Source organism: Peromyscus californicus, unplaced genomic scaffold (assembly GCF_007827085.1).
Source record: "Peromyscus californicus insignis strain IS unplaced genomic scaffold, ASM782708v3 Scaffold_5__1_contigs__length_169319896, whole genome shotgun sequence".
NCBI lineage: Eukaryota > Metazoa > Chordata > Mammalia > Rodentia > Cricetidae > Peromyscus > Peromyscus californicus.
In genome coordinates this window covers 115,535,585-115,558,429 of record NW_026294573.1, presented here as the reverse complement: position 1 = coordinate 115,558,429, position 22,845 = coordinate 115,535,585, and the positions used below count along the sequence as shown (strand labels likewise).

The 22,845-nt window shown below is 36.9% G+C and overlaps 1 long non-coding RNA gene across 1 annotated transcript in view; it reads left to right on the top strand.

Moving 5' to 3' along the window:
* Nucleotides 1–3,295: 3,295 nt before the first annotated feature.
* The window catches only part of LOC128097579 (uncharacterized), a 32,799-nt gene continuing 13,249 nt past the window's right edge, over nucleotides 3,296–22,845 (top strand). The window contains exons 1-2 of the long non-coding RNA XR_008213906.1: nucleotides 3,296–3,408; nucleotides 6,413–6,491. This is a non-coding gene — a long non-coding RNA (uncharacterized LOC128097579). The remainder of the gene's footprint in view (nucleotides 3,409–6,412; nucleotides 6,492–22,845) is intronic.

The following is a 22,845-nucleotide window of genomic DNA, read 5'->3' as shown; positions in this document are numbered from 1 at the left end:
CATTGCTTGAATTGGGGCTTCAGCCTTCAGAACAACAACAAAAAATTTGTTAATCTCCCCCTACATGGTGTTTTGTTGCAGCAGCTCAAGCCAATTAAGGCAGCAATGACAGGAAAATAGAAGAAACTTCAAGTTATTCGACAATAGTATTTAAAGTTGTGTGTATGCACAATTGTTACTTCTAAGGCCTAGTGTGAGATAAATGGAATGTTTCCTACAGTTTCTGAAACTTGCTGAGGAAACCTAAAACAATCAGGTAAATATGAGGGAGATTTCCATATGGGGAAGAGAAAATGTACTGTAATGTGCAGCAAGAAATTCAATTATGTGTGTGTGTGTGTGTGTGTGTGTGTGTGTGTGTGTGTGTGTGTGTGTTTTCAAATAACTTAAAACAACACATTCATCATCTCAGACTTCCTGTGGATCAGGAGTATATGCCTATCATGACTGTGCAATCTGCTTCAGAGTGTTACTAGGTACAAGGCATCACTTGATTTATAATCTTATCTAGAGACCAGAAGAGAATTCTATCCATATCTCTCTAGGTTATTAGCAGAATGCATTTGTTCATGACCTAAAGACTAAGACACCAGCTTTTTGTTGGCCATTGACTGAGTGCTTCTCTGAATTCTTGGGGGGGGTCACTCGAGTTCCACAAATCAATTATTATTACTGGGGGCAAGATTACTGACCTTCTGGGCTTTCTTACCATTTAATTAAGCCAATAAAGAAATAATATTTAAAACAAGAGATCAGTTGTATTTCTAAATATCAATAATATTTAGAAGAAAGCCGTGTGTGTTTTACATGATATAAACACACAATCATGGAGGAGGTATATATTAATCAGTGTAAGCTGAATTAAGTCAAAGCTGATGAATTATAGGCCGTATCGTCTAGGCACCCTGTCTGCCACCTGTGCCTGAGGATGCATTTATATACCTGTGCATCTGAACAAATGCAGCCATCATCTGCTTATGCATTCTGTAGGAGAAAAAACCGACAGTGGCTACAATTTAAGAGACAATCAGTCACATAGGAAATGGTAATGATGAAGGCTGACCTATCACTTGGCAACAAGGGAGAAAAACCGGACTTGAGGAATAGGAAGGTGACAGAAGGAAAGGAATTAAAAGTAACCTTAAAGCAGCCAACTGCTATCTGTGGCCTTAGAAAATGCCTACGTAGGAACAGTGTTAGCTGTAGCTAGGAAAATGACACCCATCAATCTCAGAAAGAAGTGTAGGGTAGAAATGAGAGAAAGGAGGTACTAAGTCATCTTAAATCTAAAATGCAAGGAAGGTATGCTAATAGTCACAATATAGTAAAAGTACCAGAATAAGTAAGAAAAGAAGAAAGGGCAGACAAAATGACTTTGCCATTATGTACCTCAAAGAGAAAGGAGAAAAATTACATGATGTTGAAGATCTTTAATTTCTTTCCTTTGTAATATAATAGGTTCATAGGCTGTAGACAAAGACAGATTGGTGATCAGAAGTTAAGTAATCTCAGCTCACAAATGTGAACAGGAATTTATTAAATCATGACATTTATCTGCATACTACTTTGATAACATAGATCTATTCTATTTTTAATCCTGAATAATTTAAAAAATTACTCTACATTAAATATTTAACCTATTCAAAATTGCCCTGTCCTAAATATATCAATTAAATGCATATATTACATGCAAGATCACTTTTATTAAACCAAATTAAATATTGAACTAAATTTAATAATTAAACTGGATTTCATATTAGATCAATTTAACATATAGTATTAAAAGTTCAGTTTGTGCAAGAATGAAAGGGTAGCAGAAATAAATATTGGATAAGTTTAAAAAAGAAAATGACTATGAATTTAGTTAACAAATAATTCAGCATTAAAATTTTAGGGTAATATTTGGATAACATACATCTATATATGCATATATGTGTGCATATTTTACTGGGCAAGAAAAAATAAAAATGTTACAAAAGCAGACCATTATTTTAGAAATATCTTGATATTCAGGACTTCACAGATTTCTGAGGCACCATTGTGCCTTATATTTTCCCTCATAAAATGCATTCAAGTAGAACCAGAAAGCTTAAATCACCTCTTAGAAATCCCAGGGAGACTGCTACAGTCATAATAAAAGATGACTCGAGACACTGTCTGAGCAGGTGACTGGCCTCATTTACTCTCTAAGTTTATTAATTCGGAGAAAAAATATTTATTGAATTCAACTGTTCTGAGCCCTAGTAGAGGTACTGAGGACATAAATGAATAAAACACAGAATGTCCTTGCTCTTCTGATCATTCATTTTAATATATGAGTGCTGGGCAGAAAGATAAACACCTAATGTATCATTTAATGAAATGGGTCATGAAGACAAATGCGTAGGGCAAGAAGGGCAGACGCAGATAAGGAAAGGGTGGGACTCCTCTGGATGGGGAAAGAATGACCAAACAGAAATACACTGTTTCTCATACAGAGACCTAAAGGAAGAATCATTCACACCGGGGATGCAGAAAAAAAAAGATAACATCTAAGTACCAACTTTATGCCTTTTGACCATCAGACGATTGCTAGCTGTCCCCCAGGAGAATATCAAATTAAAACTTTCAGCAAGTTTTGGCAATCATGACACCCTACAAAGATCTTCATCTGAAACTCTCATGCAAATATTTAGAGACATGTTCATGTACACACAAACACACACTAATGATATGCAGAGTATATTGTCTTTACATGAAATCTACATCAGGCTAAACTCTATTCACTGTTATAAAAGATTTAACACTTTCTTTTGTTTAAGGTAAACTATAACCTATGGTCTATAACCCTTCTAAAAAGAAACAGTCAAATTGTCTGCCTTTGTAAGGAGAAAACATCAAACATGACTGAAATGTCTTTGATGTTTGCACAGCTCACGGGGCCTCATAGTCCTTACTATGAATGCTTATTCTCACTAAGCGACATTATCTGCAGAAGGAAAAAGTTGTCCTTAAACTAAGAGCAATACATTAGCTGAAAATGTGTTTTGGGCTAGAACTATGAAATAAAAATTTCACATTAATTTCAGTAAATCCGCTGAATTTAGTTTTTAGATCTATGATGACATAGATTCTAGTGAGTCAATTTCATTATATGATGATTACTTGATTTTATAATTTCTGTTTCTACAAGCTGCAGAGTTTATAAAAAGAAGGAAGTTAACAGTTCATTTGTAAAAGGAAGAAATCTGAGTGGCTCAATGTTTTACACATATACTATTTTCTACTTCTTTGTCACAGCTCTGCAGACACATCCTGTCTGGTGAAATACAGAAACAGCGCGAGTCAAACCCTCTTCCTCAGGAGCTCTCCTCTGAGATCTGCTTCCCCGGGAGACACCTCCTGCTCACTGCTGTGACATTTTAACTGGTAAGGCACCTCTGTAATGTCTATTTGAAGTTTTGTTTGCTTGTCTCCAACTGATATAGTGAAAACTAAATGTATCCCAGTCAAATAAAAACGACTTGCCTTGTTAATTTATTGCTATCACCATGCAGTCCTTTTGGACTTGAGAGGAAGATACTGTTTGTTCTGCATGCTCCATACAGTTAACAAATGTATTTATGCTATCGGCACCTTTAAATACATAGGACATAGCTATATGAAAATGTGTATGACCTCCAGATCTGCAGTCCTGAGTGCCTTCACCTGAGATGAATATAGCCACAATTCTTTAGACAGGATTTGCCTTCTGGTGGTGGTTGCGTTAGTTGCTGTTGTTATTTAATCCTTCTGTTTACTTCCACAATCAATGAAATGATTCTAGTGCAAACAGGAAAATGAACTCGGACATTTACTAAGCTGAACTTAATTGGAATCACTTCACTGATCCATTATTATTATTATTATTATTATTATTATTATTATTATTATTAAAAACAATTTGTGAATTTAAATATATTTTGATCTAATTCTTCTTCTCCTGCAAGTCCTTCCAGATCTTCTCCCCCTCACTGCCCATCAACTTTAAGTTCTTTCTCAAAAAACAAACAAAAACTCAAACAGTACAACAAAAAACCCCAGAACCAAGAAAACAAAATAAAACTAGCCCCCGCAAAACACTAAACTGTAATAAAACTCTGCTTTTAGTTAATATATTTGTACACATATTCCAATGAGAAGTTACACAGCACATACCCTAAAACCAGTATATCATTTGACAGAGTGTTAAGGCCTTTGGATAGAAACTGGATGCTCATCAATGCCAGGAATCTAAAAAAATTAATCTACTCCAAATTACCTAGATGGAGCTCTTAGAATGAGAGAAGTACATGGGCAAGAACGCTATTCTAAAGATTAAGAAAAGTGTCTGCACTCCATCTAAACCAGCCTGTGGCTTCCTTCTTATGCTCTGCATCAGGAATACTAATTGGAGGATAAGTTTGATAATTTATCAAGGTAAATCCCAAGAATCAGAAGTCATTCAATGAATCTACTTGCAAGGAAGAATTGCCGTCTTCAGGATGTGGTGAGAGCCAGTTATAGCCTAAACTGAAATATTATGTTCAATAAATAGTAGGGTGGATAATTGAAAATGAAGGTATGGTTTAGCTACCATGATTCTCCTACCAATAAATGAACTATAGGAGAATAAAGGACACTTTAGTTGGAAACCTCCTCAAAACTGGTCTCTAAAAATCAATGGATGAAAACTCCTTCCACCTCTTGGAATTGGAGGTAATAGTATGGCCCTCTAGTTCATCTGCCTCTGTACTTAGACAGTTCTGCATACGTCAGCTCTCTCTGTCTCTTTTGGTTATACCAAGGTGTAATATTACAATATTTTGCGAAGATATTTAGTAAATTATTCAAAGCCAAGTGAGATTTCTCTATGAAAAAATCTCCACTTTAACTTGGCCCAAAATGCAAACTAGTAATGGAAGAGATTTACAGTGACAAAAAGTAAAGAATCAAGTGAAATTAGGTGCAAGTTTAGATATATCAGTAGTTCCAATTTAGGACTGAGGACCTGGAGGGTTCTTGGAGACCTGCTGGTCTTCAGTCTGTTGCAAGCTTAAAGAAATTGGTTATAACTATGAAGAAATGTCATAGCAAAAGGATACATGAACTTCCCTGCAAGAGTGAAGACAAAAAGTAAAATGTATAACTTTCTTCTTCCATGCCCTTTTGTCTGAGTGACCACCAGAAGGTGCCACATCCATTTAGGGTGGTCTTTTTACTTCAAATATTTTGATCATGAAAGACTGTCACAGAAGTGCACAGCAACTGGCAGCTTAGTTGATTCTAGATTCAGTGAAATTGACAACCATACTAAGAGATACACTGACATAATGTTTATTATAGTAATTTGTTAGAATTGTTAAATATTATTATTCATTATTCTAATCTCTTACTGTACATAATTCACAATAATTAAACTTTAGCATGTGCATGTAAAGGGAAAAAAACAGTGTATGTAAGGGTAAAGTGCTATTCATGATTTCAGGCATCCATTAAGTATCTAGAATGTAATCTCCACTGATAAGAAGAAACTCTTCCATTTACATTACAGTGGTAAGAAGCATACTGAGGTGTCCATGTCTGGAAATAGTAGAATCTGAGATCCCTGTACTGATGATGATGCAGGCTGTGACTGTTCCAGAAAGAAAGTTGGATTGTTATCATGTCACAATTTACTAGATATTTGAAGGACAACTCAGGGAAGAAACAAGCAAACAAACAAAAAACAAAAATAGGAAATATAGACCTCTATAAAGATCAAAAATGATTGGTGTAGACTTGAAACATTTATCATGAAGGTACAATTTTATGGAATGATATCAAAGGGTCACACATCTTAAAGATCAAAGGGGCCACAGTAGGGCCTGGGAGTCTTCCATTAAAAAACTAACTGATGTTGATAAGACAATAGACATCAATGGCAGAACCAAGGTGAGGTTAATTACACAATGTAATGAGTGTATTTTTATAGAAAGCATGAAGGGCTGAGTTGAGTCTTTGCAGTTCTTTCCAATAAAACCGAAGGTTCATGTTTTCCCAGTCAAGCCCTTCTTAAGGTGAAATACTAAATAACTCATTATGCCATATCATTCAGGATGCCTTCTTTACTTCTTCTTTCAGGTGTGAATAATTTGAAGGGAGTAAAATTACCCTGAGCAAAGGGAAATGGGGAAAAAATATATGTACACTGTGGAATTCTTGCTGATTGCAGAACATTTGGGTCAATTCCAATGTTACACAATTATAGTGGTTCTAACAGCAGATTTTCCTTCTCTATTTAAAAAATAAAATAAAAAGGGGTCTGCAAGGACAAGCAGCACATTTCACCTGACTGTTAGAGGACCAGTTTCCCATTAGCAGGGTAGTCCTGCTAGACCAGTTCATTAACCACGGATGCTTTGTTCCTTCACAGACTGCTTTGCAGCCCTGATGAGCTTGGCTTTGAGTGTCTCCCTGGAGGAGGGAAGACTAAGTGATGGGAACACAGCAGGGTAAGCCTATGCCTTCGAAGAAGAGTGTACAGTTGCTAATAAAGTGTTTGGATTTTCCTTTTCTTCTTTTCAGGTGCAGAAAGCTCCGGGGACCCTGGTGTGCTGCCTGAATATTTTGATCTCAGTCTAAAACTATGTAGTTTTCCAGCATCTGAAAATAGGTCTTCAAGAGAATGTACTGCTTGATATATATTCAGAGAATATAGAAAGAAAAAATAGGCATATTTTTATTTAAAACAATGAAAGTTGGTAGTAATTGAATTTCTATGAACTTAAACCCAACAGACTATCATGGAATCAAAAGCCATTGCATGAAACTTCAGTGGGGCAACAATGCCTCTAGGTCATAGACAGCATCTCAGATGTAGCCTCTCTTTCAACATAGACAATGCAAAGGAGGCCCCACCCACCAGACCGCACTTTTCTTCTTAAGTATTTCTTGTGTAACTAGTGTTTTTCAATCTGTCATATGGAGTACGTCTTTTTTTTATATAAAAAAAATCTGAATCTTGAAACTTCTGTTTAAACTAAATAATCCCAATTCTCTTGAAATTTTGTAAGCTATACAGGTTTAAATCTTTGGGTGTCTTCTTTGTGTTCGGTTGTGGTTTTCTGGAATGGCCTCTGCTTGCTGAAAGTAGAACAGTCTTTGAGGAGGCGTGAGAACTGCACTTATCTCTGGGCATATGGATACTTTTTAGAACGTAATTAGGAAGCATGCTTGTCTGGTGGTGGCAGTGTGTCCTCTTCTAAGACCAATGACCTCACTAGCTCCAGACAGTTGGCCAGATTTCCAATACCAGACATGATTTCAGACCATGGAAATCCCAGCTCCAACAGCTAAATCTACAACACAGCTCCTGCCCAAAAGGCTCAGGGAACATTGCAAAAAAAGGGGATGGAAAGATTTATGAGCCAGAATATCTTAAAGTCTGTTGTGAGACTGTATCTCCTAGAAATGACTGAGTGAACAAGACCTGAACAATTACAGTATCAATAAATATGCTAACATGGAATAGACATGCTAACTTGAAAGTGTAAAAATATGATTCTCATCCCTAGACAAAGAATGACAGGTGACTAATAACTGCTGAAAAAGAGAGAACTAGCCTTTCCCAAGTTGATCCAAATTATCTAATAAAAAGTCATAAGCCCTAAAATACATACAAACAACAAAATGGACTTAATGAATTGTATATATATTTGTATATGTATATGTGTGTGTATGTATGTAAAACAATAGTAATCAAATAAAGAAAGCAATCAATTTGAGAGGGATTGGAGTTTATGGGAGGGACAGGAAGGAAAAAAGGTAAGTGATATAATAACCTTTAATTAAGAAGAAAATTGCTTTTTAAAAATTCTGTGGTCTTTGCGCTAGCATATTCCTTAAGACAGTAAAATTACAAGTGGCTTAAAACCAACAAAAACCAGACCAAAAGAAAACATAATACACATGTATTCTGATGGTCTACAAAATACAATTTTAAATTAATCATCTTATAGACATTATTTTACTAGTAAAATTCCTTTTTCAAGGAAGGTTCCCTTTAAATATTTAGACTTGGGCTCAATAATTTCTGAGCAGTTCATATCCAACCAAGAGCCTCTAAAAATAGCCTCCTACAAACATAGTACGTCTCAACCCCCAAGGCAAAACGGAAATAGAAGTTGTTTTATAAGTAAAGTCTTCTTGCAGAAAATGGAAAGAAATACATACCCCCAAACTGGTATGAGTGGGGGACTTTGGAGCACTCACTCCTAAATAGGATGTCTTCTTCAAATTCATCTCTTAGAGTTCAGGGACCTATGTGGAAGAGGAGTCAGAAAGATTATAAGAGCAAGAAGTGATAGATGACTCCAAGAAAACGGTAGCCTCCAAACACAGTGGGACTGATGCACATATGAGCTCATTTGAGATCGTGATAGCTTATACAAGGCCTCCATAGGTTCAACTCAGATGGGGTCCCAGCATTGAGTGGGGACATGGACACAGAAACCCATTCTTAACTATGATGTTATCTATAGTTGATACTCAACTGGCAACAGAAAGTTTAGTCTACTTCAATGGAATCTCACTGGGTATATTAATCACACTTAAGGTATGCTCAACACTCAGGAGGAAGATGGCCAACAGAAAACAAACTCAATGATATTTTTGTAGACTTTTTGTTTCATACTGTTATGTTTGGGCATTTTGCTTTGTCTTATTGGTCTTTTGATTGTATGGTTTGGATTGTAGGTTTGTGTGTGTGTGTGTGTGTGTGTGTGTGTGTGTGTGTGTGTGTGTGTTCCTGGTCATTTGTTATTGCTGTTTGTTTTTTAAAGAAGGAGAGAAAAAAATCATGGAGTTGAATGAGTAAGGAGGTGAGGAGAATCTGGGAGGAGTTGGGGGAAGACAGAAGCATAATCAGAATACATTATATGAATTTTTTCAGTACAAAAAGCAAAATAATTTGAATTAAAATTTTTAAATTCAAAAAATAAAGTACAGTCTTCTCACTGACTTTGATGGACAGATATAAGGGGAGGTGATATGGTTAATAATGTTTCTGTTCAATGACACATTTATACAGTAACAATTTTACCATGCCCTAAACTATAGTAAATAATAGAGAAAGACTCACCACAGTTAAAGTTTTGGAAATTATAACACAAAATTGACTGACTGCTCCAACTTCCATTCATTTCCCCATGAAAACCTGTTGGTGAAATCCTTTTGTATTACCAATTTTGCAGTCTCCTCCACTTCTAGTACGAGTTCCTATTTGTTTCAATTAGTGCCATTGTTCCTCATGCACTCCAAAATACTGTCTTACTATAACTTCCTGCTGATCTTCATTGAGTTTTGGGAAACACTATGAACTAGTTTCTCTAACTCTAATGCAGACAAACATGTCTTTAAACACCAACACTATGAATAGAAAGTGTTGTGTGATAGCTTGTTTGAGTTCTGACAAAGAAAGCTTGCCTGAAAGATCAGAGAAGCAGAGCAGCAGCCACTAGAAACTTACTTCTACAAATCCTCAGACCCAATGAGGGCCAAGATCCTGTCTTCACACACCTTATATTCCTGTCTCCACCTCCCTAGAGCTGGGATTAAAAGAATGCACCACCACCACTCAGCTCTGTTTCTCTTTTAGACAGGTTCAATCTCATGTAGCCTAGGGTGGCCTTGAACTCTTGATCTTCCTGCTTCCTTCTCTCAAGTGCTGGGATTAAAGGTGTATGCCACCACTGTCTGGTCTCTGTGGTTAACTAGTGGCTAGCTCTGCCCCTTGATCTCCAGGCTAGCTTTATTTGTCAGAACACAAACAAAGTATCACACAACAGGAAAGAGGAGCCATAAGGGAATTAACTTCTCAAGAAATTTATGTCCAAATGAGGATACAAGGTTTGATTTTCACTGGGTTGTGAAAATGGAATGAATGGACCTGGAATAAAAGTATTTAATGAAGAGTGGTGGTAATATTGCTAAAGATTTCTATAAATATCCAAATTTCATGAAAATGGCTTATGTGGATTCATTGCATTGTCGATATGAATGTGGTCATATTTTTGGGTGCTGTCCACCACAATCTTCTGTGTATGAAGATCTCAGCCCATCACTTGCCATCTCCAGATGATCCCAAGACAATAGGCTGCAGTTCTGTTGTCAGTTATTTTGAGCACAGCATAGATCAAAAACTTCTACACTGTGCATCTTTGCCTGCATCATCTCCTGCTGTTCCTAGTGTTAAAGAAGACCATTGCTGGAGAAGAAGCATCTTCTGTAGAAGAGTTTGTCACTCATGATCCCTGATACACATACTTCAATGACAAGATGAATGTTCCAATGGTAAGGGGAATAACAGTTCATTTTAAAAATTCATGCTGCTGTAGTATTTTGTTTTACTCACAGAAATCTTAAGAGTTAGGCATAGTTAACAACTCATCATATATAATCATTTAAAGCCCTTCGTCAAAGCTCTTTAACTAGGTATGTATGGATTTATATAAGCAGTTCAGTTCACCCCATGCTCTGTGGCAGCATAGACCCGTTGGAAAGCATGTGGTTCTGCTTTTAGACAGATGCTGAATATGATCTTATTAGTGATTAAGTCACGTAAATCTTACTCAGACTTAAGGAAAAACAAAGAAAGTATTAAAGATAAAGTATGTGTTATGTATAGCAGTTCCTGCAATATATACACCAGGCAATAAGACATTTCCTTGTGTGTCCAGTTTGGATTTTCTACGTTCTGCAACCCAAGTGTGAAGTGTCTCCAGCAACAGGATCATACAATGTAATTATGACAGGTAACCAATAATAATAAAAATAGCCTAGTTGTTTTTGTGTCTCTAATAACTTATTAATAAATAATACATGAGGGATTTCCTGTGCCTGGCACTGAGAGTTTCATTTCATATCTCTCTTCTGAGGGCCACATTATCCTCCCATGCAGGGAACTTTTCTTAAAAATATGTACACAATTTTAAAGTTAAGGTTTAAAGTGTCAAGTAAACAATTTTGATTTCTACGAAAACATATTCATATATAAAATATATGCATATATATGTATTTACATCTTTAATATTACATTTAAATATCAAAACTAATCTAAAACTTTTACTCAATAATCTTGAGCAATACACTTTTTTGTTGAACTAAATATTTTTAGTTTGTTTCTTCCTACTTGTCAATTAAATGGAAATTAAAATAATGTGATTATAGATTTATGGGGAAAATTAAATGATGCAGGATCACTTAGAAGCAAGTTTTCAAAATACTGAATATGAGTTAGACAGAGCTGAATAATATACTACTAAGTTAGCCTTTAGCACATTTCTTTCAGCTCTAATATTGTTCTACTGTCTCCAAAAACAAACCATATATTAGACAGAGTAATTTGATATATTTTAGATGCAGCAATTTGTTTGTTTATTTTTTTTTCAAACTTGGAAGACCCTGATATTTCACCTTCTAACTAATTTGACAATATTGATTATGTGTGTATTTTAAAACTATATTCCTTCTTAGGACCCCTGCACATGAGAGCTCTCTATACTGCATTTTACTGAGTCCTAGAAAGCTTTCATAATCCGAGAAATGATAGCAGAGAAAGGAGCAGATAGAGGACCCACGCAGGTCCTTCTGAGACCTCCACACGTATTTTCCTAAATGATGACTGAAGCTAGGCTGTGAGGATGGTGTGGCAGGGCCTGTTCCTCCCACTCCTTCCTCTGTTGCAGAGATGACGCCCTCAGCTGGTTTAATGAACTTGTTTACTGTACAGACTGTCTTGGGATATCCTCCTTTATGACCAATTGGGAAATCCTTCCAAATGTCATTAAACTACGTATAATGTTATATGTACATGTTTTCAGGTCTGACTGTTTGGTATTGAATTACCAACTGGTATGCTCTTCCCTGGGGAAGACAATTTCTCCAATTCTCAGCATTTCTTAGTTGCCCCTGGTTGTTTCTGTAGGGTTGAGGCCTCCTGGACTTGCCCCAACCCTCCTTTTGTTCCTCCTATCAATCCACACTAGCATGTCTCTTGTTTATGCACTTGTTTAGCTCATGTTGAGGCAGACGTGTTGGTGAGACTTTATGGTTGTAGCATCTGATATTACTAGGAGACAAAAATCTCAGAGCAAACTCCCTGTTACTCTGGCTCTTACAATCTTTCTGCACCCTCTTGCACAATGATCTCTAAGCCTTATTCACGAGTTGTTTTGTACAGGTATCAGTTGGCACTTGGCTTCACAGCTCTTCATTTTAATGATTTGCCATTTACTGTAACTGTCTTTGTCTGGAGCAAAGAAAGGTTTCCCTGATATGACACTTACCATTGAGTGTAAAGGCAAATATTTAGAATGTGGTTAGGAATTATGCTAGTTTAGTAAAGTGGGTGCTGTAGGTTTCCTTCAAGATTCATAATGTCACTACCTGGGGGTATTTGTCTAAGTTTCCTATACCAGACATGATTTTCCTTTTGTTGAGAGTGTCTTAAGTACAAATAGAGAACTGTTGGTTATCACAAAGGAATATATGCAATGATTATACCCTTAGGGTTATCGTACTATGCTGATCATTGTTGTGGTTCATAGATATCATAGCTGGTTAGAATTGTTGGTTGCTTCCCCCCTTTGGAAGTTTGCACAGCACCTTCTGCTACCATGAAAGCTAGTCTTCAAGGAGAAGGCTTTCAGGTCATCTCCTTTTGCCCTTCAACTGATGAATGGTTAACAAAAATGTGGTACATATATGCTGTTGAAGTCTATTCGGGAGTAAAGAAAAATGAAATCATAAATTTTCCAGGTAAATGGCTGGAACTAGAAAAGATCATATTGAATGAGGTATCCCAGACACAGAAAGACAAACATCACATGTTTTCTCTTATCTGAGGTTCCTAGCTCCAAATCTTCAGATGTGAGTACATCTCCTGTAGTAAATGTATAAGTCAGGAAAGTAAAATGAGGCTACTGTTGAGATGGGATATGGAGCAGCAACCACATGATACAAATGATCCTATGGGGAAATGTGAAGAATATGGGGGCAAGGGAGGCTCTAACTGGGAAAGGGGGATGGAGATAAATACAGAAGAAAGGACGAGGGTAAAATAACAGCAGAGGTGCTTAAAAAATTCATAAGAAATCATACTAGTATCTACCTAAATAATGTAAGTTATTATATAAATATGCATATATAGTTAAAATAAAATTTTACAGTCTGGGCTGACAATGCTCCACCCCTAAAGCCAAAGGCATTCAACAGAACCCAACACCAGCATGAGACGATGCCCTTCCAGGTGTTAGCCATAGTTGTCTAAGACTCTCAAAACATTACAAGATACTCTTTTTGCTCTTGGTTGCCTCCTAGAGATGGAAGGTAAGTCACCATTACTGAACACACCATGTACTTCAGACAAAAGCCATTAGGGTTCATATACATGATCATTTTTTTTAGCCATCATGAAAAACAAAAAATTAATGCAAAACCTATAAAGTTTCTACTCTCCCAAACATGGTAAAAATAATGTTTGAAACTCACTTCTGGTGTGTGCCATACATGTTTGTTTCCTCTCCACAGTTTACTCCTAAGCTTTCTGTTCATGATGGACTGAGTAACACCCGAGTCGGGGTGACCTTCATGTGGATTCAATCTAGCAACAAATATGTCCATATTACCCAGGTTACCTCTTCAGTGCTTGGGAAATAAACATATAGTGTGCCTAAATCTCTTTTATTATATTAAATAAGTTATCATCAGTGTAGGTTTAGAATAATTGAGTGTACATTCTCCCCACAATATACTGCTAATTAATGAAGCTGCACTGTATTACCTCATGTTGACCAACAGAAAGATACAGATACCTTAATAGAGGAGAGAGACTTAGGATCCATTATCCTTTTGGTACAAATGGATAATTTCTTAGATAGTTAGACAATGGTTTAGTTATTGTATATCATGGAAAAATTAAATGTTGGTTAAGCAAACATTTTTACAGAAGCCACATGTGCTGTACCTACAAATTTCATTGAGCTGTTTTCACAAACAGATTAATTTGAGAGAAAAAAATTAAGTGTATTCTAGCATGAAGGAAACAAATCAGCAGCAATAACAACAGAAAAGCCTCAAATAGTTCTCAGATAAAACCTTGTCCTGCCCTGACATGCAAATCGAACAGAGGTGGAGCAGCAGCAGATCGCACCTTCTGTAATCGGTTATGGTCTGTTTAGAATTGCATCTGTGTTTTGATGGCAAATTCGGAGCGATAGAAGTCATAGTTATTGCAAGCATGACTTTTCTAATAACCTTTGCTCTGCCCTAGGATTCCTGACTTCGATGTTAGTGCTATTTTACAGAGAGAGATCATTTAATAAATAGTGTTTTGCAGTCAATTAAGATTAAAGTCGACTTCCCCTTCACACTCCCTAGTAATATGCTTCTGTATCCAAAAGATAAGGACTTGAGAAATGACTCACTGGGATAGGCCAATGGGCCTGGAGTCCAGGATTCTGTCTCCAGCAGTGAAAGCAAAGGGTTTTATAGAGGCTTGCATGGTTACCCTCCATGACATTAGCCTGAAGAAGCACGAGATGTATATTAAGAACACCTGATGACCTTTAATAATCTGCTGTGGATCTGACATCTAAGGATTTATCAAGTCTGTTGTAAACATACACATTTATTTATTTGGCCTCCAATGCTGCAATGCTAGGCAGCCTTGAACTAGAAGTCAAACATCCTTTGTTTCAGTCTCATCTCTTTCTCTACTTGAACTTGAGAAATTCTTTTTACTTCTTAATACCTCAGTGTGTTTATCTGTAAGGAAGCAATGATAGCTGTCCCTCCTTTAATATAAATTCTCTAACCCTCATTCTAACTAGCAAGCCCAACAAGTCTTGTGAAAACTGCGATGGTCCTAATAGAATATGACTTAACATAATGCAATTTAAGCTTTCTAGTCACCTTACGGAATACTGATTGATGCTCCCTCCCAGAGACTAGTTACTGATGACTTCAGAGAGATTATCAATATCTAAAATCCATGTTCTCACTGGGCCACCCTTCATGAAAGTAAGAGTGTTAAATAAGACTAGATACCAGATGTACTCTTAGAGAAGACAATTAGTAACTGTTCTCCTACAGAGAAACACTATCTATCCCTGCCTTTAGAACTGCCAGATTGCAATCATACAGAACTGTGTCCATAAGGCACTTCTTGTCACTATTACTTACACTTGTTTAGATAGCAAAATGTATCACTGATTTTATAAAGAGAGCTTGCAGTAGTTCTTAAGATTAACAAACTGGGGGCAGGAGATATGAATAAAGGGATAAGAGTGCTTGCTGTTCTTCTAGAGTAACAGAGTTCTGTTCCTAGCACTACCTTGGGTGGTTCATAACCACGTGCAACTACAACTCAAAGGGATATGACATAAGTTTATGCCTTCATGAACATTCACAAATGTGGCATACAGTCAAACAAACACACACACACACACACACACACACACACACACACACACACACACACACACACACAGAGAGAGAGAGAGAGAGAGTGAGAGAGAGAGAGAGAGAGAGAGAGAGAGAGAGAGAGAGAGAGAGAGAGAGAGAGAAAGAGAGAGAGAGCTTTAAAGGTGATTTAAAAACTACTCCTTTCCTTAAGAGATAATTTGCCTCTCAAGGCAAAGTTGGCTAAGAATGACAACCCATTCTTTAAACAATATTGATTTTGTATAAATTAGAGCAAAGAGTTATAGTTTTAAATGCTATCTAAGATATAAACAAGTCAATTTGTGAAAAAGAACTCAAGAAATAGAACTACCCCTCAGAGGTATTCATGAATCCATTGCTTGCTAGAAGTTTCAAAAATCATTCAATCCATTAAACAGATTTTCAAAATTTTAAATGTACTTAACAAGTCACAGGGCCCTGTGCCTTCCTGGAGCACTTTCCAACCTGTAGTTCCTCCAGCATCTACATGTTACCATTTCCCACATGCACTGACCTTTCCATAGCAAGACTTTCTTTCCTAGATTTACAATTTTGCTAATGCAGCTGTCAGCAGCATATGGTATGATGTAAGGGAGAAGTTGACAGTTTAAGGCACACCACTCACAGGACAATAATGAATTTCTAGAGATGATGTAGCATTTTTGCCAGTGCTCCCAGGTACACTACACTAGTCCATGTGATAGGAGACAGTAGGATTTGAAGATCAGAATACTTTTAAGGAGTCCTATACTAATCGGTGTTCTCTAAAGAAATATAAATGTTAAATAATAAGTAAATTTAATAATATATACATACATATGTGTAATTTTAATAGGCTGGCTTATAGGATATGGTTAAAGTAATCCAGCAATGGCTAGCTCCCCCTGGAGAGGCCAACATATGATATTTGCTTAGTCCATGAGGTGAGATGTCTCAGCAATCCCAATCAGGCAATGAAGGTGTTGGGAGATTCCTGGAAAAGTTCCCTTCTTCCATGTCCTTTGATCAAGGCTGCCATTAGAAGGCATAGCCCTCAAAAACAATAATTTTTTTTTAAAAGACAAAGCCTCCTCTCTTGCAAAGGCTAGGGAATAATTATCCTAGACTTTTCCTTTCTCCTCCGCTTTTACCAATATTGTGACTTGTAAAAGTCACGTACAACATCTTTGCCCCAAATGATCTCCTCTGTAACTTCTCTGTGCTGATAATCTTTCCCCACTTCTTTCATTGAACTCTATATGAGATAAATATGGGATGCGCAGTTAGTCCCTTTGAAACTTGCACGGTATCTTCAGTGTTCTCATTTCCACTCTATCCAGCCATCCTGTGTGGTTAGTCCACACAGTAAATCGGAGAGGATGAGAATCAAACATGACGGCTCTATCAGAGCCTGTATTCATTAGTTTAAGAACATTTGCTTTCATCATTTCAGTTTCTTCGTTTAAGACCAAGGCACAAGAACAAACTTATTTGTTTTTAATTACTCTGTCCAGTCTTTCCAACATCTGTAATTGTTTTACATTTGACTCAGATGTATTAACAGACATATGGTTATGATAGAGAAATCACTTCAGCTGCTGAAACCCTTAGCAAAGCTCACGATAACTTGATCATTTGTAATCATTGTCACTTGGAAGTTTTCTCTGTAGAGCTTAATTATGACTCAGCTCAGTGCTAAGTCTCATGCCCTTCCTGGGAAAAGGAGAAACCGAGACTGGCCAGAAAAGAGCACAAGTTTCATTATTCACGCCCATCTCACCTGCACAACTCCAGACTCCAGGGTAGGGCTTATCTTCATCATCAAAACTAACATGAAACTTACCTCAACTGGGAATTCATATTATTTACTCATTGCTAACTGTTACCGTTCTATTAAAATTTTACCCTAAAATACCCTCTGGTAAATTAGAAATGCTGATAAAAATAAGTACACAAAGAAGACAGGCATTTTGCTTTCTTCTCCCTAGAAGCTCTTGACAGGTGGTCACCTTGAAATTTGGCTGCAATAGTACAGCTGACTTTGAAAAAAATAGACTTGATACAGAAGTTAATCAAGAGCTCTTGGGACCCACCTCTGCATTTTTCCAGGAAATCTCTTCTACAGTTTAAATGTGTTTGCACAAATCATAAATGACACATAAAGCAATTTTTTCTCTTCCAACTACGTAGATTAGGCAGAGCATTGTAATCGGCACAGAATTGCAAATAATTATCTTACTTAAATGAATAATATAGGAAAAATCTATCATGTATCAGTTCTGACTTTATAAACATAATGCTTTAATTATCTTCATATAATTAAACTGAAAGGGAGATTTTAGTTACATGGTCTTACCCGCCACAGAAAAATTAAGTTTGGGAACTAACATTTGACTAGAGGTCATAAGCATATGATTCTAGCTCTGCTTTAATCCACCCCAACCTAGATCTATGTATTTCAGATGCAAAAATCCTGCACTGTTTATTTGACAAGAGTATCATAATCAAGTTCTCCATCGTCTTGGACTTATATAGGTAATGTATGATTGTGAACAACTTCTGTGACATGTCAGTCTTTTCCCAAATGCCTTCTACTCTCTTGTCAGATTACCAGGATTCATTCTACTAAACTTGAAAGGCTATGCTCACTTTGGACTATGGCCATGGGTCAAAGCTCTTGAGTTTATAGATCAGCTCATTCTTAGCAGTTAGAAAATACTGCCCTGTTCCTGTATTTCAAATGTTATTTAGAAAATCCAAAGGTATACTGAAAAACCTAGCACTTAGGATGTGATATGATACCATACTGAAAATCCTTTCATAATATCAAGAACCACAATCATCCAGTTCTATTCTGGATGCCCGTTTTTGCTAATCCAAAACACACACTCCTGAGAAGCAATGAGAACTCAAACCTTTAATCCCAGTATTTTGGGAATCACATATGCCATTAATCCCAGCATTAGTAAAGAAGTGATGGCTGGGCAGAGAAAGGTATATAAAGTGTGAGGAGACAGGAACTAGAGTCTTTTCAGGCTGAAGAGTCCTAGAGGTAAGACATGGCAGTGGCTTGTTCCTTTGTCTCTGATCTTTCAGCATTTACCCCAATATGTGACTGTGGGATTTTTTATTAAAAAGACCATTTTAGAAATTCAAGCTACATGTTTGTGTCTAAAGGTTTTGTCATGAACAGCTCCCCTCTGACAGGACCCAGGGGCTTCTGTAATACTTAATACTCAGGGTCTCCATATGCGTTCAAAATAGACCGAGATTCAATCAGTAAACCATGTTAGAAAGGGTATAATAAAAACTGTTAACATTAGTCATTTTTCTGTCCTTTTCCTTGGTTGAGGTTAATCTTCATGGTCAACTTGACTAGATTTAGAATGATCCAGATGACACATCACCTAAAAGTCCCACCACTGTGTATGTCTGTGAAATTGTTTCAAGACATATTTCATTGAGGAAAAAAGACCTGGTATGAATGTGAGTGGCCTGAATAAAAAGAACTTACATTTAACTTTGATATTGAATCGCTTCTGAAGAAGACATATTTTCTTCAGTGATGTAGCCCATGTTCCTATAAACAACTCTGTACTTAAGCTTTAATGAACCTTGTTGGGTCATTTCTCAAAGACATAAGAAGTAAAGGAATTAAATGAGATAATAAAACTATGTACTCTATCAAAGTAGAAAAGTAATCACCAATATTACCCAGCTACAAATCCTGTGACCTAAAATAACATTCTGCCTGCAAGAAATACTGGTGCAATTGTACCAGAGATGCCATGGGAGTAAACAGCCACTTCTTTTTTTAACTAAACCAAGTCCATAAGTTCAATTCCATACCTGACACTGCTAAAGAGCCCAAAATCCTGAAAATTGATAGGTCATGGCCCCTAAAGGAAAACCTGCTACTACTGTTCTGCTTTATGAACACAGCAATAAAATGATTTATTACTATATGTCGCTTTAAATCTTAATGACATGTTGCTATAACCATAGATCAGTGCATCTCTCAACCATCATCAGAGAAACTTCTAGCAGTAGATAGATAGGATTTAACATGAAACCCTCAGTGGACAATGTGTAGAGGGTGAGAAACCTTGGAGCACCCAGTCTTAAATGGGATGTCTTTATCAAACATCTCCCATCAAGGCTCAGGGATCTATGCAGAAGAGGAGACAAAAAGATTGTAAGAGTCTGAGTTGGTGGTTGAATTTGACTCTAAAGAAAGTGCTTTTCCTTTACAAAAGGACTAATACATATTTGAACTCACAGACTGTAATAGCACACACAAGACTCACACAAGTTCAGGCCAGACAAAAATCCCAGCCCAGTACAGAGACTCGGAAGGGTACAAATCTTACCCCTAACCAAGAATATACTGGCAATTGATACTTGATGATAGAGGAAAAAAAATCAGATTTCTTCAATGGAATGACTCTGGGCATATAAAACAATACTCCAGGTAGGTCCCATGCCCATGTGTAGTTGACCAAGACAAAAGCAGGATTTATGTTTTCTGTGTGCTGGTCTTGTTGTTCTTTGGGGGATATTAGTTTTTGTCCTTTTGATAATTTGTTTGTATTGTTTTTATTTATTCATTGATTTTGTGGGAGAGACAGGAGGTTGACTGGGTGAATAGGGAGGACTTGGAGGAGTGAAAAGAATATGATAAAAATATATTACATGAAAAAACATTAAGTGAATACTCTTTCTTAAAGACAGCTTCTTTTTATAAAACAAAGACCATTACAGAAAGCCACCACTGATCAAAATAGACAGAACAACTTATGGTGATACCTCCAGCCACAATCGATACATCTACTGTAAAACTCATGCATGGAGCATAGAGGAAGAGAGGGTGGAAGGGTGCATGGGGTCCTACATCCAGATGAAGAGCTATAGGCAATTAAAAATTAGTAAAAGAGAAATAATTAGTCTTTTCCCCAAGATAAGCTCCCTAAGTGGTTATCCACCTCCACCTGGTCAATCCTACAATGTATACGTACAAGCAAGACTAAATGGTCTCAAGCTCATAGCATTTATATATTTACACACACACACACACACACACACACACACACACACACACACACACACACGTGTGCACACTATCAGTTCCAATTTTAAGTTACCTAAAGTCCTTGGAAACTGTTTTTAAGCTGGGATACTATAAGTCATATAAGATATAGTACCATTAAATTAATCTTTGTTAAAAAGAGAAGAGGGGGAGCTTGAGAGAAAGAAAGCTGGACACCACTGTTTATCTTTTTGACTTCCTGACTTAGATGCAATGTGTCCAGCCACTTCATGCCTCCTTCGCATGCCTTCCTGCCTCTACAGGCAGCATCCCCTTCTAAACTGTGAGCCAAATAAATTCTCTTTCTCTTAGGTTGCTTTTATTGGGTATTTTGTCATAGCAATGAAAAAATTCATTAATGCAGCACCACTTCATCAATTGGGACGAAGGAATCCACCAATGAATGCCAAGATTACAAATATATATAATAAATTATATAATGTATATAAAATTATATAAATTATATATATATATATAATTTAAAACAGAAAATACTATTTCCCTATTAGTCATTTCTATTGACATGTTTACATTCATCTGTAGGTGAGGAAATCTGAGTCACATTCTCACATACATGTATAATTTGCCCATTACAAATGCATTCAACAAGAAAGATTCCTTGTAGGGTAGATCTCTCTCTCTCTCTCTCTCTCTCTCTCTCTCTCTCTCTCTCTCGTGTGTGTGTGTGTGTGTGTGTGTGTGTGTGTGTGTGTGTGTGTGTGTGTGTGTGGTTGTGTGTATCTATCTCTTACCAGCTTGAAAACATATCTTTCATGCTCTTAAGCAAAACAAACTTAAGAAACTTCCTATCCTCTCAAAACTTGTGCTTTAATTATAATTTAATCACAATTTGGTCATCAAGGCTGTCTATTAAAATATACAAAATTCTAGAATTGTTTTGAAGTTAAATCTTTTCTTCCTCCTGCTGAACCTGTAACAAAAGAGTGAGTAGGAGGAGGCTAGTGCTTCTCTCTCTCTCTTTCCTCCTTCCATGCTGTATGCATCCTATGTTCTTATCTGTCCAGCCAGGATGTTTGTTACATCCTGCCAGGCACCTGAGAAAAAAGAACAGACTAAAGTAAATCTAAAATATTATCCAGTACAGAGAAAAGACTATTTTCACATCCTTAGTCATCAGGCAGAACAGTTCTTCCTTCATAGGGATTTGTTGACTTTGGGCTCCTCAGACCTAACATGGTTTTAGAGTTAAACCCAAGTTTGCTAGGATTTCTGAACAAATTTATATGATATTTCTTTGCTGAAATTATGGCATTATTCCAGTTTGGTCTGTTAGGTCTGTAGACTTTTCTTGTGATGAGGTTTCTCTGTTCTTACAAGGAACAGACAGGACTAAAGAAATGCCACACTGTTGAAGTGTGTATGGGTATGTGTGCACACGGTAGTTGATATAGTATACAGAAAGCACACCTGGAATAAAAGTTTAAACAAACACTGAAGATGTTAAACACCCAACACAATGGTAACAATTACCATCACTGCGCTAGACCGCACTAGTTAGCAAAACCAGCCAGGACATGTGTCTTTCATGAGCAAGTAAATTATCTGTCTACTGTGGTGATCGCCTTTTGGGAGACAGATATTCTTTCCTCTGGGGAATTATGATAAAGTCTTCTTACCATATTTGAGGTATTGGAAGTCACAGCACAGCTCCTAGCAGAGAAATCCTCTTCGGATGATTGGATCCCTATTGTCACATTTCGCTCCTATCTTTGTGTCTGACTCTGTAAGAAGAAACAAGACATTGTCAGGCCCAGAGAATCTCCTGAATGCAAATTATTTATAAGAGAACTTTATAATCATGGTTATAGTCCACTGAAGAAGGTAAAACCAAGTCAACCAACAGAAATGTCACAGACAACATGCATTTTAAAACCCAATATTAATATGTAGGAGTAGAGTTATATAAGGGCAAATTTAATTCTTCTAGCAAGAATGTAGGACAAAATGCCTCAGCATTACCAATCACAGAGCTCCTCCAATTTTTGGTATCCATGGATAGTATGCAGGGTACCTCCTGTATATAAAATACAGTCATTCATCAGATGTTCCTTTGTTCAGGTAAACTATCTATTCATTCAGATCCCAAAGCTTGGGCACAGGATGTTTCAAGAACTCAGAAGTTATCTCCTGGGAGAAGACTGAGGGCAGCCAGCAGAGGATGGGCTCTCACCACAATTTGGAGAGCTTGAGCAGCTCTGGCTTGCTGGGTTTACTATCTACTGCACTGGTTCCAAATCTCAATAACAGCAGAGACCAGCAGAATTGAAGACTCAAGAACA